The sequence below is a fragment of the Heloderma suspectum genome, chromosome 2 (genome assembly GCF_057233095.1).
Source record: "Heloderma suspectum isolate Gila_16-S chromosome 2, 16-S_ref, whole genome shotgun sequence".
In the NCBI taxonomy this organism is placed as follows: Eukaryota; Metazoa; Chordata; class Lepidosauria; order Squamata; family Helodermatidae; genus Heloderma; species Heloderma suspectum.
In genome coordinates this window covers 375,240,664-375,255,720 of record NC_139459.1, presented here as the reverse complement: position 1 = coordinate 375,255,720, position 15,057 = coordinate 375,240,664, and positions in this window count along the sequence as shown.

Here is a 15,057-nt window from a genome sequence, read left to right as displayed (position 1 = left end):
TGAGTTGCAAAGAAGGACAGCAGGGCTCTGCACCTTTCCTAATTCAAGAAGGCATTTTGCAGCTTTTCCTCCTGGTCCTGGGAATCAGATAACACCAGAAATCTATTTCCATGCCACTGACTAATAAAGGCTGGGTTCACACAACATGACAAGCCAGAGTACTGGTTAAACTGTGGGTTGTCGTTGAATTGTGGGTTGTTGTGTGAACTCAGGCTCGCTAACAAACCATGATTCGCCGACCACAACCAACCAACAAAGAGAAGCCATCGTTTGTTGTTGGGTTGTGAACTGTGGGTTGTTCGTGGTTAACAAACCATAGTTTGTTAGCCTGGCTGGGTTCACACAATGCAATAGGCCACGATTCAACAGCTCATGATTCAACAATAACCCACACTCAGCCCATACACTATCTTGTTGTGTTGTGCGAACCAGGTCAATGACTCCTAGATTTGCTGTGATCCCTTAGAGTAATTCATCACAGAAACAGCCACGAGGTCTCTCCTTTGATCCTGCCAGACTATCTTTCTTCCCGCTGGCTACTTGTCAACACCTGGACCGGAGCACATGAAAATGGCCAATGAATGTTGACAGAGTGGAGGTGTCATATTTATTAGGTTCTTAATGTAACTCTTGTTTTAATGGTCTGATTAGTTTTATGCTTAGTTTGTTAGATGGAGTTTGTCAGCTGCTTTTGCATATTTTATATAGAAAAGCTGGGTATAGATACACTGAAATGAAATAAAGAAATTGGAATGGTAGAATAATATGTGTGAGTCGCAATTTAATGGGCATCTAGTGTTAAAAGCTCAGGGTAACTTGCCATATGCTGGAAAATCTGGAATGATACCTTTGTGAAAGAAAGGAGCGAACTGGTTTTGTTCTTGTCACTTTTGAATGATTAATGAATAAAATTTGCTCCCCACCTGGAGTACATCATACACATCCTCTCCTTGCTTCTGCGGGATGGTGGTGCATTCTCCTTACTACCAAAAATAACTTCTATGAACAGAAAGACACAAGAAGTATTCATCAGATATATTCTGCACTTTAGAGATGAAGTCTAACCCTGTGGCTGCCTCTGGAGCAAGCCTCTCGCCCCGACTGACTCAGATACCTGGATTGTATCTCTTGCAGCTTTGTGACCCTGATTCTTGGGCACCACCAATGCTAAGGGCTGGGGTAGGCAACTTTTCCTCAACCTGATGCCCTCCGCATGTGATTCCATCATCCCTCACCACTGGCTATTCTGGCTAGGGTAGATGGAAGTTGTAGGCCAAAACATCTGGCAGGGGGCATCCGCACCCTCAGCAGGAGTGGGAACTGGTGGCACGCTACTGTTACGGGTGTTGACGAGCCCTGCATTCTTAATATCCAGGGTTTCTCTGTGTCTACAAACATTTTGTTCAGTCATTAAGTCGTGTCCGACTCTTTGTGACCCCATGGACCACAGCACGCCAGGCCTTCCTGTCCTTTGCTCTCTCCCAGAGTGTGTTCAGTTTCATATTCATTGCATCGGTGATGCTATCTAGCCATCTCATCCTCTGCCATCCCCTTCTCCTTTTGCCTTCCATCTTTCCCAGCATCAAGGTCTTTTCCAGGGAGTTTTCTCTTCGCATTAGGTGGCCAAAATATTTGAGCTTCAGCTTCAGTATCTGTTCTTCCAATCAGGGTTGATTTCCTTTAGGATGGACTGATTTGACCTCCTTGCAGTCCAGGGGACTCGTAAGAGTCTTCTCCAGCACCACAGTTCGAAAGCATCGATTCTTTGGCGCTCAGCCTTCCTTATAGTCCAGCTCTCACAGCCATACGTCGCTACTGGGAAAACCATAGCTTTGATTATACGAACCTTTGTCGGCAAGGTGATGTCTCTGCTTCTTACTATGCTGTCTAGGTTTGCCATAGCTTTCCTCCCAAGGAGCAAGCGTCTTTTAATTTCATGGCTACAGTCACCGTCTGTGGTGATCTTGGAGCCCAAGAAAGTAAAATCTGTGTCTACAAACATAGGACATAGTAAGCTACACAGGGATGTTTTCCTAGGGCAGGGAACTTTTTTATTTATTTTTTTTATTTTTTTTGCCTGAGAGAGCTACATGCCAATCTGGAAAAGGTATCAGGGTTTGTATGACCTCTGCTTGTATGGGCCCTATGGGTCTTCATTAGAATAAAACTTGCAAAGATAACTGAACAAACATGTCTTCAGTAAGAATTAAACCTGCACCGCTGTTATATGGCATATTCACTGATCCTGCTGAAAGGTGCAGCCCAATTGCATTGTTTCCATGGGGTGATTGTCCTGTAAATCCATCACAGCACCAAATTCCATCTCTAAGATATTGGGGATGGGGCGGGGGCTGTATTGCTGCGGAATAGCAAGGCTGGATCAAAGGTATGATGGGCCCAGGGCTAGTGGGCTGCAGTGGACCCCCTACACTGAACTCACACGTGACCTCTGCCAAGATGGGCTATAACCGATGTTCAAAGCTTCCTTAGATGGGTGTATCTCGGAGCAGGTGCATTCTTGTACATGCATCCAGAGAAGGCTTAAGAACATAAGAAGAGCCCTTCTGGATCAGACCAAGGGTCCATCTCGTCCAGCATTCTGTTCACACAGTGGCCAACCAGCTGTTGGCCAGGAAACCCACAAGCAGGACAGGAGTGCAACAGCACCCTCCTGGCCATGTTCCCCAGCAACTGGTGTACACAGGCATACTGCCTCTGACACTGGAGGTAATGTATAATCAGGACTAGTAGCCATTGATAGCCTTCTCCAGGAATTTGTCTCACCTCCTTTTAAAGCCATCCAAATTGGTGGCCATCACCACATCTTGTGGCAGATAATTCCATAGGTTGGCTAAATGCTGTGTGAAGATATCCTTCCTTTTATCTGTCCTGAATCTCCCACCAATCAGCTTCATAGGATTACCCTTTGGGTTCTAGTATTATGAGAGAGGGAGAAAAAATATTATTTATTTACTACATTTCTATATCACCCAATAGCCAAAGCTCTCTGGGTGGTTCACAAAATGTCTCCCTATCCCCCACACCATGCATGATTTTGTAGACCTCTATCATGTCTCCTCTTACCCTCCTTTTTTTCCAAGCTAACCAATCCCAGCTGTTGTGACCTTCTCTCGGAGGGGAGTTGCTCCAGCCCCTTGATCATTTTAGTTGCCCATTCCTGTACTTTTTCCAGCACTACAATATCCTTTTTAAAAGGTGCGGTGACCTGTATCAGTTTGGGCCCCAAATACCAAACCACATGTTTACCTCCATGAATCAAAATGTAATACTCAGTTCATTCAAGGACAACTTAAAAGGCTCAAAGACAAGTCACTCACCCAAGAAACTGTACAAGGCAGAGACTGGATTTAAGCCTCAAAGGCCTAACCACATATATTCCCCCAGAAAAGACAACAGAGTACCTATTTCACAGAAGGCAAAATGGTGATGCTGAGAGAACTCTCCCCCGACCCCCCACAATGCACAAATGTGCCAAACCGCCGCCACACCCCCAAAAACAAGTGTTTGCAAGCAGGATTGCCCTGCCCTGGAACAACTTGCCTTAGAGGACTCTATAAAATAAATAAGTCAAATGAAATACTGTCAGCAGCATTTTTGGGAGGAAATAAGGCAACCAGAAGAAACGTTATTTCCCTCTGTGGATAGCTGAGGGCACCCTTTTGATTTCTACCTGTTATTTTCCCAAATACATCAGGCAGCTGCCTCCAAATCCATTTTCACTTTTACAGTCTACTTGGGCAAAACCTGCTGACAGCTCTATGCTGTGGTGGATTCTAGAGAGCTGTTCCTGGAGGAGGGTCGCCCAAGCAGGGGCCTTCTGGTTCCCAAGCAAATGGAGGTGGAGAGATGGAAGGCTCTCACCTGTCCTGGCTGTTCCCCCTCTGCCCCCTGCATTTTCTTGAGTGTCCTTGGCTTCGGCGAGTCTTCTTCGGGCAAGTATGATTTTTGCAATGCAGAGGTTTTTAAACGTTCGATCCCTGGAAACCCTTTTCCATTTGGATTTCTCTGCTGTGGGTCCTGAGTGCATTGCAGAAGATTCTGAGAAAATGTTCTAGTGCCTCCGAGTTTCCTTCTGGCTCAAAAATTTAACAGTGCAAACTACTTAATTGCCATTGCTGAGGTCGTCAGTGGGAGGGAAAGCCACAGCACCTGCCTCCTGCTGAAATCCAGATCCAAGAGCTGTGGAGTTACTTACCTGTCATGCAGATGTGAAGGACTTTGGAGCGTGGCAAGTAGAGATGGGGCTATGATGCCATTCTGGGTTTTAGTCAGAACCAGCCAAAACTTTAAAGGAGCTATCCAGGATGCTGAACCCTACCCCCAGAATGGGTTGAGAACCTTGGATAGCTCCTTTAGAGTTCTGGCTGATTCTGACTAAAACCCAGAATGGGTTCACACGCCCATCGAAATCGGAGCCCCCAGCCTCCATTGGACAGACTAAACCATACCTGAAAAGTGGGGCAGGTGGGGACTTATTTTAAATTCCAGGAGGCTCAAAATAGCTGATTTGGGAAATCATGAAAGGGGGGGGGGGGTTCTGTGTGTCAATGGCATCAAATACATGATAGTTTTCGTCTGGTGCTATGACTTTTACTCTTTTAATTTTTTAAGCAACATGATATGATCTTGATATTACATGCAGTAATCTGCCTCCGGGCAGAGGGTGAAAATACAGCAAGGCGAGATAAAATCTGAAATAATAACTTTCACAAAATTGGTCTTCGGCTCAGTTCATATTACGACTACCGTGTGTCTGGTGGTTTGGCTAACTGCTGTTCTCTGAATATGAGCCTATGAGCGCTTGAAAAAGACTTGGGGAACACAATATATGATACTCAGAGAGTCCCGTATGTATTTCCACCACTTCAATAACGACAAGATGCAGCCGCTTTCACCAGGAGCGGAGGAAGGCCACGGCCCCCGAGCCATTTTTGAAAGGCTTTTCTGAAACAAAAACTGTGAAGAGAAGCAGAAGGGTGGCTGCTGCAGTCTCTTATCGTTTTCTTGCAGGCTCTCTGGTCCTTCTCCAGTTAGTTTGCCGATGGGGGGGGCACTTTGAGGAAAAAACAGTCAGCAGCAGCACCAGCTCCAAGTTTTGGAGGACCCTTGGCCAAGAGACTTGCACTGGGTCCCCTCCCTCAGTGAATCTATCTTTTCATGGGCTGCATTAATAGAAGCATAGCTTCCAAATCCCAGGAAGTACTAGTTCCCCTCTACTCAGCACTGGTTAGGCCTCATCTGGAGTACTGTGTCCAGTTCTGGGCACCGCACGTTAAAAAGGATGCAGACAAGCTGGAGAGGGTTCAGAGGAGGGCAACAAAGATGATCAGGGGACTGGAAACAAAGCCCTCTGAGGAGAGACTGAAAGAACCGGGCATGTTTAACCTTGAGAAGAGAAGACTGAGGGGAGATAGGATAGCGCTCTTCGAGTCCTTGAAAGGTTGTCACAGAGAGGAAGGCCAGGATCTCTTCTCGATCATCCCAGATTGCAGGACATGGAATAATGGGCTCATAGAATCATAGAATAGTAGGGTTGGAAGGGGCCTACAAGGCCATCGAGTCCAACCCCCTGCTCACTGCAGGAATCCAAGTCAGAGCATCCCTGACAGATGGCTGTCCAGCCTCGTCTTGAACGCCACCAGTGTGGGAGAGCCCACCACCTCCCTAGGTCATTGGTTCCATTCTCGTATTGCTCTCACAGTCAGGACGTTTTTCCTGATGTTCAGCCGGAATCTGGCTTCCTGTAACTTGAGCCCATGATTCCGTGTCCTGCACTCTGGGATGATCAAGAAGAGATCCTGGCCTTCTTCTCTGTGACAACCTTTCAAGTACTTGAAGAGCGCTATCGTATCTCCTCTCAGTCTTCTCTTCTCAAGGCTAAACATGCCCAGTTCTTTCAGTCTCTCTTCATAGGGCTTTGTTTCCAGTCCCCTGATCATCTTTGTTGCCCGCCTCTGAACTCTCTCAAGTTTGTCTGCATCCTTCTTAAAGTGCGGTGCCCAGAACTGGACACAGTACTCCAGATGAGGCCTAACCAATGCTGAGTAGAGGGGAACTAGTACTTCCAGGGATTTGGAAGCTATGCTTCTATTAATGCAGCCCAGAATAGCATTTGCCTTTTTTGCAGCCACATCACATTGTTGGCGCATATTCAGCTTGTGATCGACAACAATTCCAAGATCCTTCTCGCTTGTAGCGTGGTTGAGCCACGTATCCCCCATCTTGTAACTGTGCACTTGGTTTCTTTTTCCTAGGTGCAGAACTTGGCATTTGTCCCTATTAAATGTCATTCTGTTGTTTTCTGCCCAGCGCTCCAGTCTATCCAGATCACTTTGAATTTTGTTTCTGTCTTCCAAAGTATTAGCTATCCCTCCCAATTTTGTGTCATCTGCAAATTTGATCAGCATTCCCTGCACCTCCTCCTCCAAGTCATTAATAAAAATGGGCCCAGGACTGAGCCCTGCGGTACCCCACTCGTTAGCTCTCCCCAGTTTGAGACAATCCCACTGATCAGCACTTTTTGAGTCCAATTCAATAGCCAACTGTGGATCCACTGGATCGTTGTCTCATCTAGCCCACTTTGAGCTAGTTTGCTCATCAGGATATCATGTGGCACTTTGTCGAAAGCTTTGCTGAAGTCGAAGTATATGATGTCTACAGCCTTCCCACGGTCCACAAGGGAGGTAACTTGATCAAAAAATGAGATCAGATTCGTCTGGCAGAACTTGTTCTTGACAAATTCATGTTGGCTTCGAGTAATCACTGCATTGTTTTCAAGGTGCTTCCAGATGGATTGCTTTATCATCTGCTCCAAAATTGTCCCAGGGATTGATGTCAGACTGACTGGTCTGTAGTTCCCAGGTTCCTCCTTTTTACCCTTTTTGAAGATAGGGACAACATTAGCTCTCCTCCAGTCATCTGGCACTTCCCCCGTCCTCCATGATTTCTCAAAGAAAATACACAGCGGTTCTGAGAGTTCTTCTGCCAGTTTCTTTATTACTCTAGGGTGCAGTTCATCTGGCCCTGGAGATTTGAACTCATTCCAAGTAATGAGGTGTTCCTTGACCGTATGCCTATCGATGTCAATCTGCAATCCTGCCCCTTTAGCCTGTACTTCACCTTTGCCAGGGGGTCATAGACCCTCTTTTGGGAGAAGACTGAGCCAAAGTAGGAATTGAGCACCTCTGCCTTTTCTTTGTCATCTGTTATCGTTTTGCCATCCTTATTTAATAGCTGAACAACCATTTCTTTCCTCTGTCTTTTACTATGCACGTAGCTGAAGAAAGCCTTTTTGTTGCTTTTAGCCTCCCTCGCTAACCTCAGCTCGTTCTCAGCTTTAGCCTTCCTGACGCCATCCCTGCAATTCTGTGCTACCTGCCTGTACACTTCCTTTGTTACTTCGCCTTCCTTCCACTTTCTCTATGTGTCCTTTTTTGTTTTCAGGTCATCTCTAAGCTTTTTGTGAAGCCACATTGGCCTCTTCTGTTGTCTTCCACCTTTTTTTCTTGTTGGAATTGTTTGTAATTGTGCCTTGAGAATTTCCTTTTTTAAAAGCTCCCACCCATCTTGGACCCCTTTTCTCGTTAGCGTCACTTGCCATGGGACCTTACTGATCATTGTTCTGAGTTTATTAAAATCAGCTTTCCTAAAATCCAGGATACGCATTTGACTACACTTGGCTTTTGCTTCCCTTAGCAACAAGAACTCAAGTACAACATGGTCGCTTTCCCCCAGAGTTCCTGTAACTGCTACTTTCTCCACTAAGTCATCTCTGTTGGTTAGGATCAAGTCAAGGATAGCTGATCCTTTAGTTCCTTCCTCTACTTTCTGTAGGAGGAAGTTATCCGCCACACAAGTCAGGAATTTCCTGGAGGGGCCATGTTTTGCAGAATTTGTCTCCCAACAAATATCAGGGAAATTCAAGTCCCCCATTACTACTGCATCATACTTCCTTAAAACATTGGCTATTTGCTTTTCAAAAGTTTCATCCTCGTCTTCTCCTTGATTGGGTGGCCGGTAGTAGACTCTGACCATCAGGTTTCTTTTATTCTTTGCTCCATTTATTTTGATCCAGATGCTCTCGATGGGGCTACCAAGCTCATCCTCCTGTATTTCTGTGCAGATATATGTATTTTGCACATACAGTGCAACCCCACCTCCCCTTCTGTTCCTCCTGTTCTTTTTGAACAAGTTATATCCTTCAATTGCTGTATTCCAGTCATGAGAGTCATCCCACCAAGTCTCAGTTATACCTATCAAGTCATAATTTCCCTCTTGTATTAAGAGTTCAAGTTCGTTCTGTTTGTTTCCCATACTCTGGGCATTAGTATATAGACATCGAAGACCATGTGCTTCATAGTCTGGCTTTCTTCCTACATGTGTCTGAAGACTATTATTGGCGCTATTAGAACTGTTCTCTCCGTTGCGGTGCATGCGCCTACGTCCATTGTTACCCCCAACTTTACATCTCCCTTCCCCGTAGGATTCAGTTTAAAGCCCTCCTGATGAAGTTCTTCGTGCTGTGGCCAAACACATTCTTCCCCGCAGGTTGTGAGGTGCAACCCGTCCCTTGCCAACAGCCCATCTTCCAGGAAGTATAGCCTGTGGTCCCAGAATCCAAATCTCTCTTGTCGGCACCACCTTCGCAGACAGTCATTCACCCGGAGTATTTTTCGTTCCCTTTCTATTCCTATTCTAACTACTGGAAGGATGGATGAGAAAACTATCTGGGCCCCAAAGTTCTTGAGTTTCCTTCCCAAAGCTTCAAAGTCTGACGTGATTTCTTCGTAGCTCCACTTGGCGGTATCATTTGTTCCCACATGGATGAGAAGAAAGGGATACCTGCCAGTGGGCTTTATGAGTGCAGGCAACCTTTCAGTCACGTCTCTAATTCTTCCTCCCGGGAGACAACATACCTGGCAAGTCCACGGGTCTTCGCGACATACTTGGGTCTCGATCCCAGGCAGCAAGGAGTCTCCCACTACTACCACTCTTCTCTTCTTGTTGTAGGCCTGGGTTTCATCGCCTCTGTTTGACTGACCTTCAGCCTCTTGCTCACTCTCATATAGGCTCCCCTGTGGTTCTTCCTCTGCAGGCTGTCCTCCAGTCTCATCCGCAAGTACCTGGAATCGGTTCCACAGCTCCACTGCTTCCACTGGTGCAGAGTGGCGTCTAGTTCTTCTTCTCCTAACTGTCACCCTTTTCCAAGGAGTATCCTCTACTCCATTTTTCTTCACCTCAGCATTTCCCACTTCTGCCTCATCTTGCTGTTGCTCTTCAAGCTTCTGGTCTTCCCTTTGCTGCTTTAGTTCCCCCATTCTGTCCAAGAACTCTTCGTGTTCTCTTATTCCCTGGGGGGTCGACAGTCGCCGCTCCAGTCCACTTACTTTTTCTTCCAGCAGCGTGATCAACTTGCACTGGTTGCAGGTGTAGGCCATGTTGTTCTCAGGCAAGAAAACAAACATGGCACACACCTTCCAGGTCACCACCACTGGAGAGTCTTGTCCTTTCATAGCCTCTTTTCCCTTTTTGTGTCTAGCTTTGTGATTGTTCTAGACTAGCCTGTGCCTGCTCCTCCACTCAGTAGAGGTTAAAAGTAGAGTCTCACTGGTGTGGAAGTGTGTGTTACAAGACAAATAAATGGGAAAAAAAGTTAGTTCAAAAAGAAAAAAAATGTTAGGGGCCTCCCCCTTGACCTCCCCTGCCGAACTCTCCTGGCCAACTCCTGTTTGCTCCCCCGGCTCGAGCTACAGGAAGTTCGATTCTAGCTAAGCATCAGGAAAAACTTCCTGACTGTGAGAGCAGTACAACAACGGAGCCAATTACCTGGGGAAGTGGTGGGCTCTCCCACGCTGGAGGCCTTCAAGGTGAAGCTGGACAGCCCCTTGTCAGGGATGCTTTGACTTGGACTTCTGCATCGAGCAGGGGGTGGGACTCGATGTTCTTATAGGCCCCTTCCAACCCTACAATTCTGTGATTATTTTGCCCTTGTCATGAGCTGCTCTTGCTTCTCTTCCCCTTTCTCAACATTGCTAACGCTTGCTTACTTGACAGGCAGAGAGCCAGTGAACAAGTAGGCAATGGCATTTGCTGCTGCTCCTCCTCACCCCCACCGTTGTCTGGACCAGAGCGCGAGGCAGGCGAACCAGCAGGTTGCCACAGTGAAGGGGAGGAGCACCTTCAGGGGGCACCGGTCAGTGAGCCCCTGCTGGGGTGTGGGCCCTCAGCAGGTGCCCAACCATACTGACCCCTGGCACAGGCTCTAGCCAGCAGGGCGAGGTTTCAGGACTCTCCGCCCATCTGTCTTAAGAACATAAGAAGAGCCCTACTGGACCAGGCCAAAGGCCTATCTAGCCCCGCCTTCTGTTCACACAGTGGCCAACCAGCCGCCTGTAGGAAGCCTACAAGTAGGACCTCAGTACAGTAGTACCCTCTCACCCATGTTCCCCAGCAACTGCTTCTCACACTGGAGGTAGCATGTAGCCATCAGGACTAGTAGCCATTGATAGCCTTCTCTTCCATGAATTAGTCCAATCTCCTTTTCAAGCCATCCAAATTGGTGGCCATCATCACATCTTGTGGTAGAGAATCCTAAAGCTTAACTATGCGCTGCGTGAGGAAGTCCTGCACACAACGCATGTCCTTCCTCTTCGCAGGCAAAAGGTCCCAGGTTCAGTCTCTGGCATCTCTACTTGAAGGGATCAGATGGTAGGTGAGGGGGGAAATCTTTCTCTGCCATAGGCCCCGAAAAGCCTCTGTTAGTCAGACTATAGTTAATACTAGACTAGATGGACAAATGGCCTGACTAGGTTTAAGGAACTGTCCTGTGTTCCTCTGCCCCTGATAGCTGTCCCTGCAGGAGGCTTTTAGTTAAACCAGGGCTGGGTGACCACCCCAGATGTAGTTGGACGCAAATAACATCACCCCTCACAGTGGGCTATGCTGGTGAGGGCTGACGTTGAGGATCAACAACATTTGGAGCACCATAAGTTGTCCACTCCTGGGTTAAAGAGATATTAGGGAAATGTTCCAGTTTGGACTGTCTCCCTATTCTTTCTTTCCTTTCCAGTCTATCTCTGTGCAGTCTGAAGCCTTTTGTACGAGGTCAAGTTCTTGCATAATTACTCTGGAAGAGGGTCCCTCCTCTGCTCGTTGGAGGCTGTACAAATGGAACAACACCAGGCTCTCTCTCCCAGAAATGTCTTTGGTTTTCTCCCCCTTTGATTTTTAACATGGAGTTCTGTGTCGTTTCAAAGCTTGCACCCACACAGTGAGAACCTTGGTTGGTCTTAATAAAGATCTTTAGCACACGTCCCTCTGAATTTTACTCCTCGAGCTGCTCGTTCAAGAAGAGCCTTAGCAGAGCAGGTCTGCTTTAGCCCTTCCCAGAGAGGTGACTTCCTCTCTAGAAATCAGAGCAACACTCTCAGATCTTAACTGGAAGGAAGACCTGCACACACATACAAGAGAGCAACTAAAATGATCAAGGGGCTGGAGCAACTCCCCTTGGTCTGATCCAGGATGGCTCTTCTTATGTCCTTAGAGAGAGTGCACCAACAATGTGCAGGGTGCATTACAGATTATAAAAACAGGGGTGTTGAACCTCTGGCCCACAGGCCGAATCTGTCCCACCTGGGATTCAGATGACCCCTTCCCCTGGCTCCACACACTTTTCCCCGACTGCCAGTCATTTGGTCATTTCCCGGCTTTTGCATGCTTCCCCCCGCCCCTCTAAAAGTTTGAAATACGTTTCCTAAGGCCTAGTGTAGATGCTTAAAAATAAGGAAAGGAGATAAAATGTTGGTTCTTTGTTTGGAATCTATCTTGGGAGGGAAAATACGTTTCCTACCCCTTAGGTTTCTGTACATGCTGCCTTTTCCCAGTTGAAGAGACCGGTGTGACTTGAAAGCTTGCTCTAAGAATGTCTGAGCACACATTCTGCTGTGGTGCGCCTAACAGTGCCCTCCTCCACTCTTTTCCAGGTTCTTTTTCCCACACCCTGGACTATTTCGAGACATGGTTGTCAGAAGAACCCAGCAAGGGGTCGCCTCCATTCATTACACTCGAATATCCGGATGAGCAGCTCATCTCTCACTATGACAGCACGCTTAAGAAGGTAGTGGCCCATGTGCTGTGGCTGGAGGAGGAGCGCGTGGGAGCCCACGACTGGGACAGGCTCAGCGGGGAATTGCGGGATGAGCACGAGGAGTTCCGAGTGGCCCTGCAGGAACTGCATGATTCCTGTGACCAGAAAGGTGTGCAAATCCTCAATGGACAAGCTGCCCTCGGGGGTGGAGGTGGGGGCAGTTTTGTTCTGGGGAAGAAGTAAGGATAATGTGTGAGCAACCTGTCCTCTCCTGGGCACCCTTCCTTCTCGCACTTCAGCTGTCGTCTCCCTGCAGGGCTGGCCCAAGACATTTCACTGCTTGCAGTGAAGGACCGATGAAAATATTGATGAAAATGTTGACCCAGTGTGCGGCTGCTGTGAAAAAGGCAAACACCATGTTAGGCGTAATGAGGAAAGGAATCGAGAATAAAACTGCCAATATGCAAATCTATGCAATATACAACATACAGCCCTTATACAAATCTATGGGGCAGTCACACTTGGAATACTGTGTACAGTTCTGGTTACAGCACCTGAAAAAGGATATTGTAGAGCTGGAAAAAGTACAGAAAAGGGCAACTGAAATGATCAGGGGGCTGGAGCAGCTCCCCTAAGAGGGAAGGTTACAACAGCTGGGATTGTTTAGCGGAGTGAGGGGAGATGTGATAGAGTTGTACAAAATTGTGCATGGTGTACAAAAAGTGGATAGGGAGACATTTTTCTCCCTCTGTCATAATACTAGAACCCCAAAGGGGCCATCCCGGGAAGCTGATTGGTGGGAGATTCAGGACAGATAAAAGGAAGGACTCCTTCACACAGCACAGAGCTAAACTATGGAATTCATTACCACAAGACGTAGTGCTGGCCACCAATTTGGATGGCTTTAAAAGGGTTAGACAAATTCCTGGAGGAGAAGGCTATCAATGGCTACTAGTCCTCATGGCTATACGCTACCTCCAGTATCAGAGGCAGCACATCTATGTACACCGGTTGTTGGGGAACTTGGGCGGGAGGGTGCTGTTGCACTCCTGTCCTGCTTGTGGGTTTCCTGGTCGACAGCTGGTTGGCCACTGTGTGAACAGAATGCTGGACTAGATGGACCCTTGGTCTGATCCAGCAGGGCTGTTCTTATGTTCTTAAGAGCCCGAGTGGTAGCAGTGGGGTGGGGCCTGGGCGAATGGTGTTCTGGCCCTGCGGGCTTGGCCTTGTGTGTCTCTTTCGGGCTTGCACACCTGGCAGGGCACGTATGGCTGTGATTTCACCATGGATGGACACCAAAGAGAGTATATGTGGTATGGTTACGACGCTTCAGACTTCATTGGCTTCAACAAGGAGACCGTCACCTGGACAGCAGGCAATGTTGAGGCCCAGGTGGTCAAGAGGAGGTGGGAGGCACAGCCAAACCAAGCCAAGTACTGGAAACATTACCTTGAGGAGGTTTGTGCCAAGTGGCTTGAAAATTACCTGCAGTACAGGAAGGGGACACAACTAAGGAGAGGTGAGGATGAAGGGGGAGAACCCTAACTCTCTACACTACTTTTAGAGCAGGGAAAATGTGGCATTTAATTGTGAATGTGAAATATAGCACTGTTTCTAGTTGTGTATTTGTGCTATTCTGCTATATCACAGTGCCTCCTAGAGGTTATGTAATGGAAAAGAAAGGAAACACTCTTTGTGTAGTGCTCGGATCTCAATTCTGCAATGAAACTGAAAGCAGATATAACAGATTTACAGCCGATTAATAGCCTTGTGTCGGAAAGCTCCAAGTCTTTAAACCAAACTTGGACAGGGTAGCCCTATCAAATAGAGGACACATGGTCACCTGCTGATATTTGCCCAAGTCACAAACCCTCATATTATTGTATTTGTGAACTCTGCGAGAGGCCTGGTGACACTGTTGACACAAGGATCGTGAGGGAGCTTGTGATGTTACACTTATTTATATGTATAATCTGTAAGTACAGTAATGTGTTCCTGTTATGAGTCTTTGGTTATGGGTATGTATTCCTGTTGCATTTGTGTGTTTTATGGTGAGTATGTAAGTCTATGGTGAGAGAGAGGTGATTGGCTGAGAGAGTGAAGGGGGGTGAAGGGGGTGTGCTATATAAGACTGTTCGGTGTTGAAAGAGTCAGATAGAGATAGTGAGGGATAAGATCAGAGATAGTGATGAGACAGGTTTGAGGGATGGTTTAGATCAGAGTTAGGATTTGTGAGAGGCAGGATTTTAGGACTGAGGACGGAGAGAGAGATGTCTGCGGTGATTTGGGAAGTGATTGTTTGAGAGGGTGATTTAGAGAACAGTTCATGAGAGACCTATATTAATAGAGTCATTAAGAGCTAAGAACATAACAACATAAGAAGAGCCCTGCTGGATCAGACCAAGGGTCCATGTAGTCCAGCATTCTGTCCACACAGTGGCCCACCAGCTGTTGACCGGGAACCCACAAGCAGGGCATGAGTGCAACAGCACCCTCCCGCCCGTGTTCCCCAGCAACTGGTAAACTCACTGCCACTGGCTGCACTTCCTGAATGGTTAGTGCCCCACTTTTGCCAAACCCCTTGAATTACAGCTGAAAGTCCTGACTTCCCTCCCATCCCGGTGTTTTTCCTTTCAACTTCAATGTGGTGGTGTACAGAGGCCAACTGCCAAAACAGTTATCCTTGCTCCAATATTTCTGGCCCTGACTGTATAATATCAAATGAATAAATACATTGAACAAAAACTGTACGGACACATATAACATCTTGTATAACCTTGAAAAATCAAAAGGAAACGACTGGATGCATTTCTAAAATGCATAAAATGAGAGCTGGTGTGGTGTAGTGTCTTGAGTGTTGGACTAGGAGTCAGGAGACCTGGGTTCTAGTCTCCACTGTCGTGAAACTCACTGGGTGACTTTGGGCCAGTCACAGACTCTCAGCCCAACCT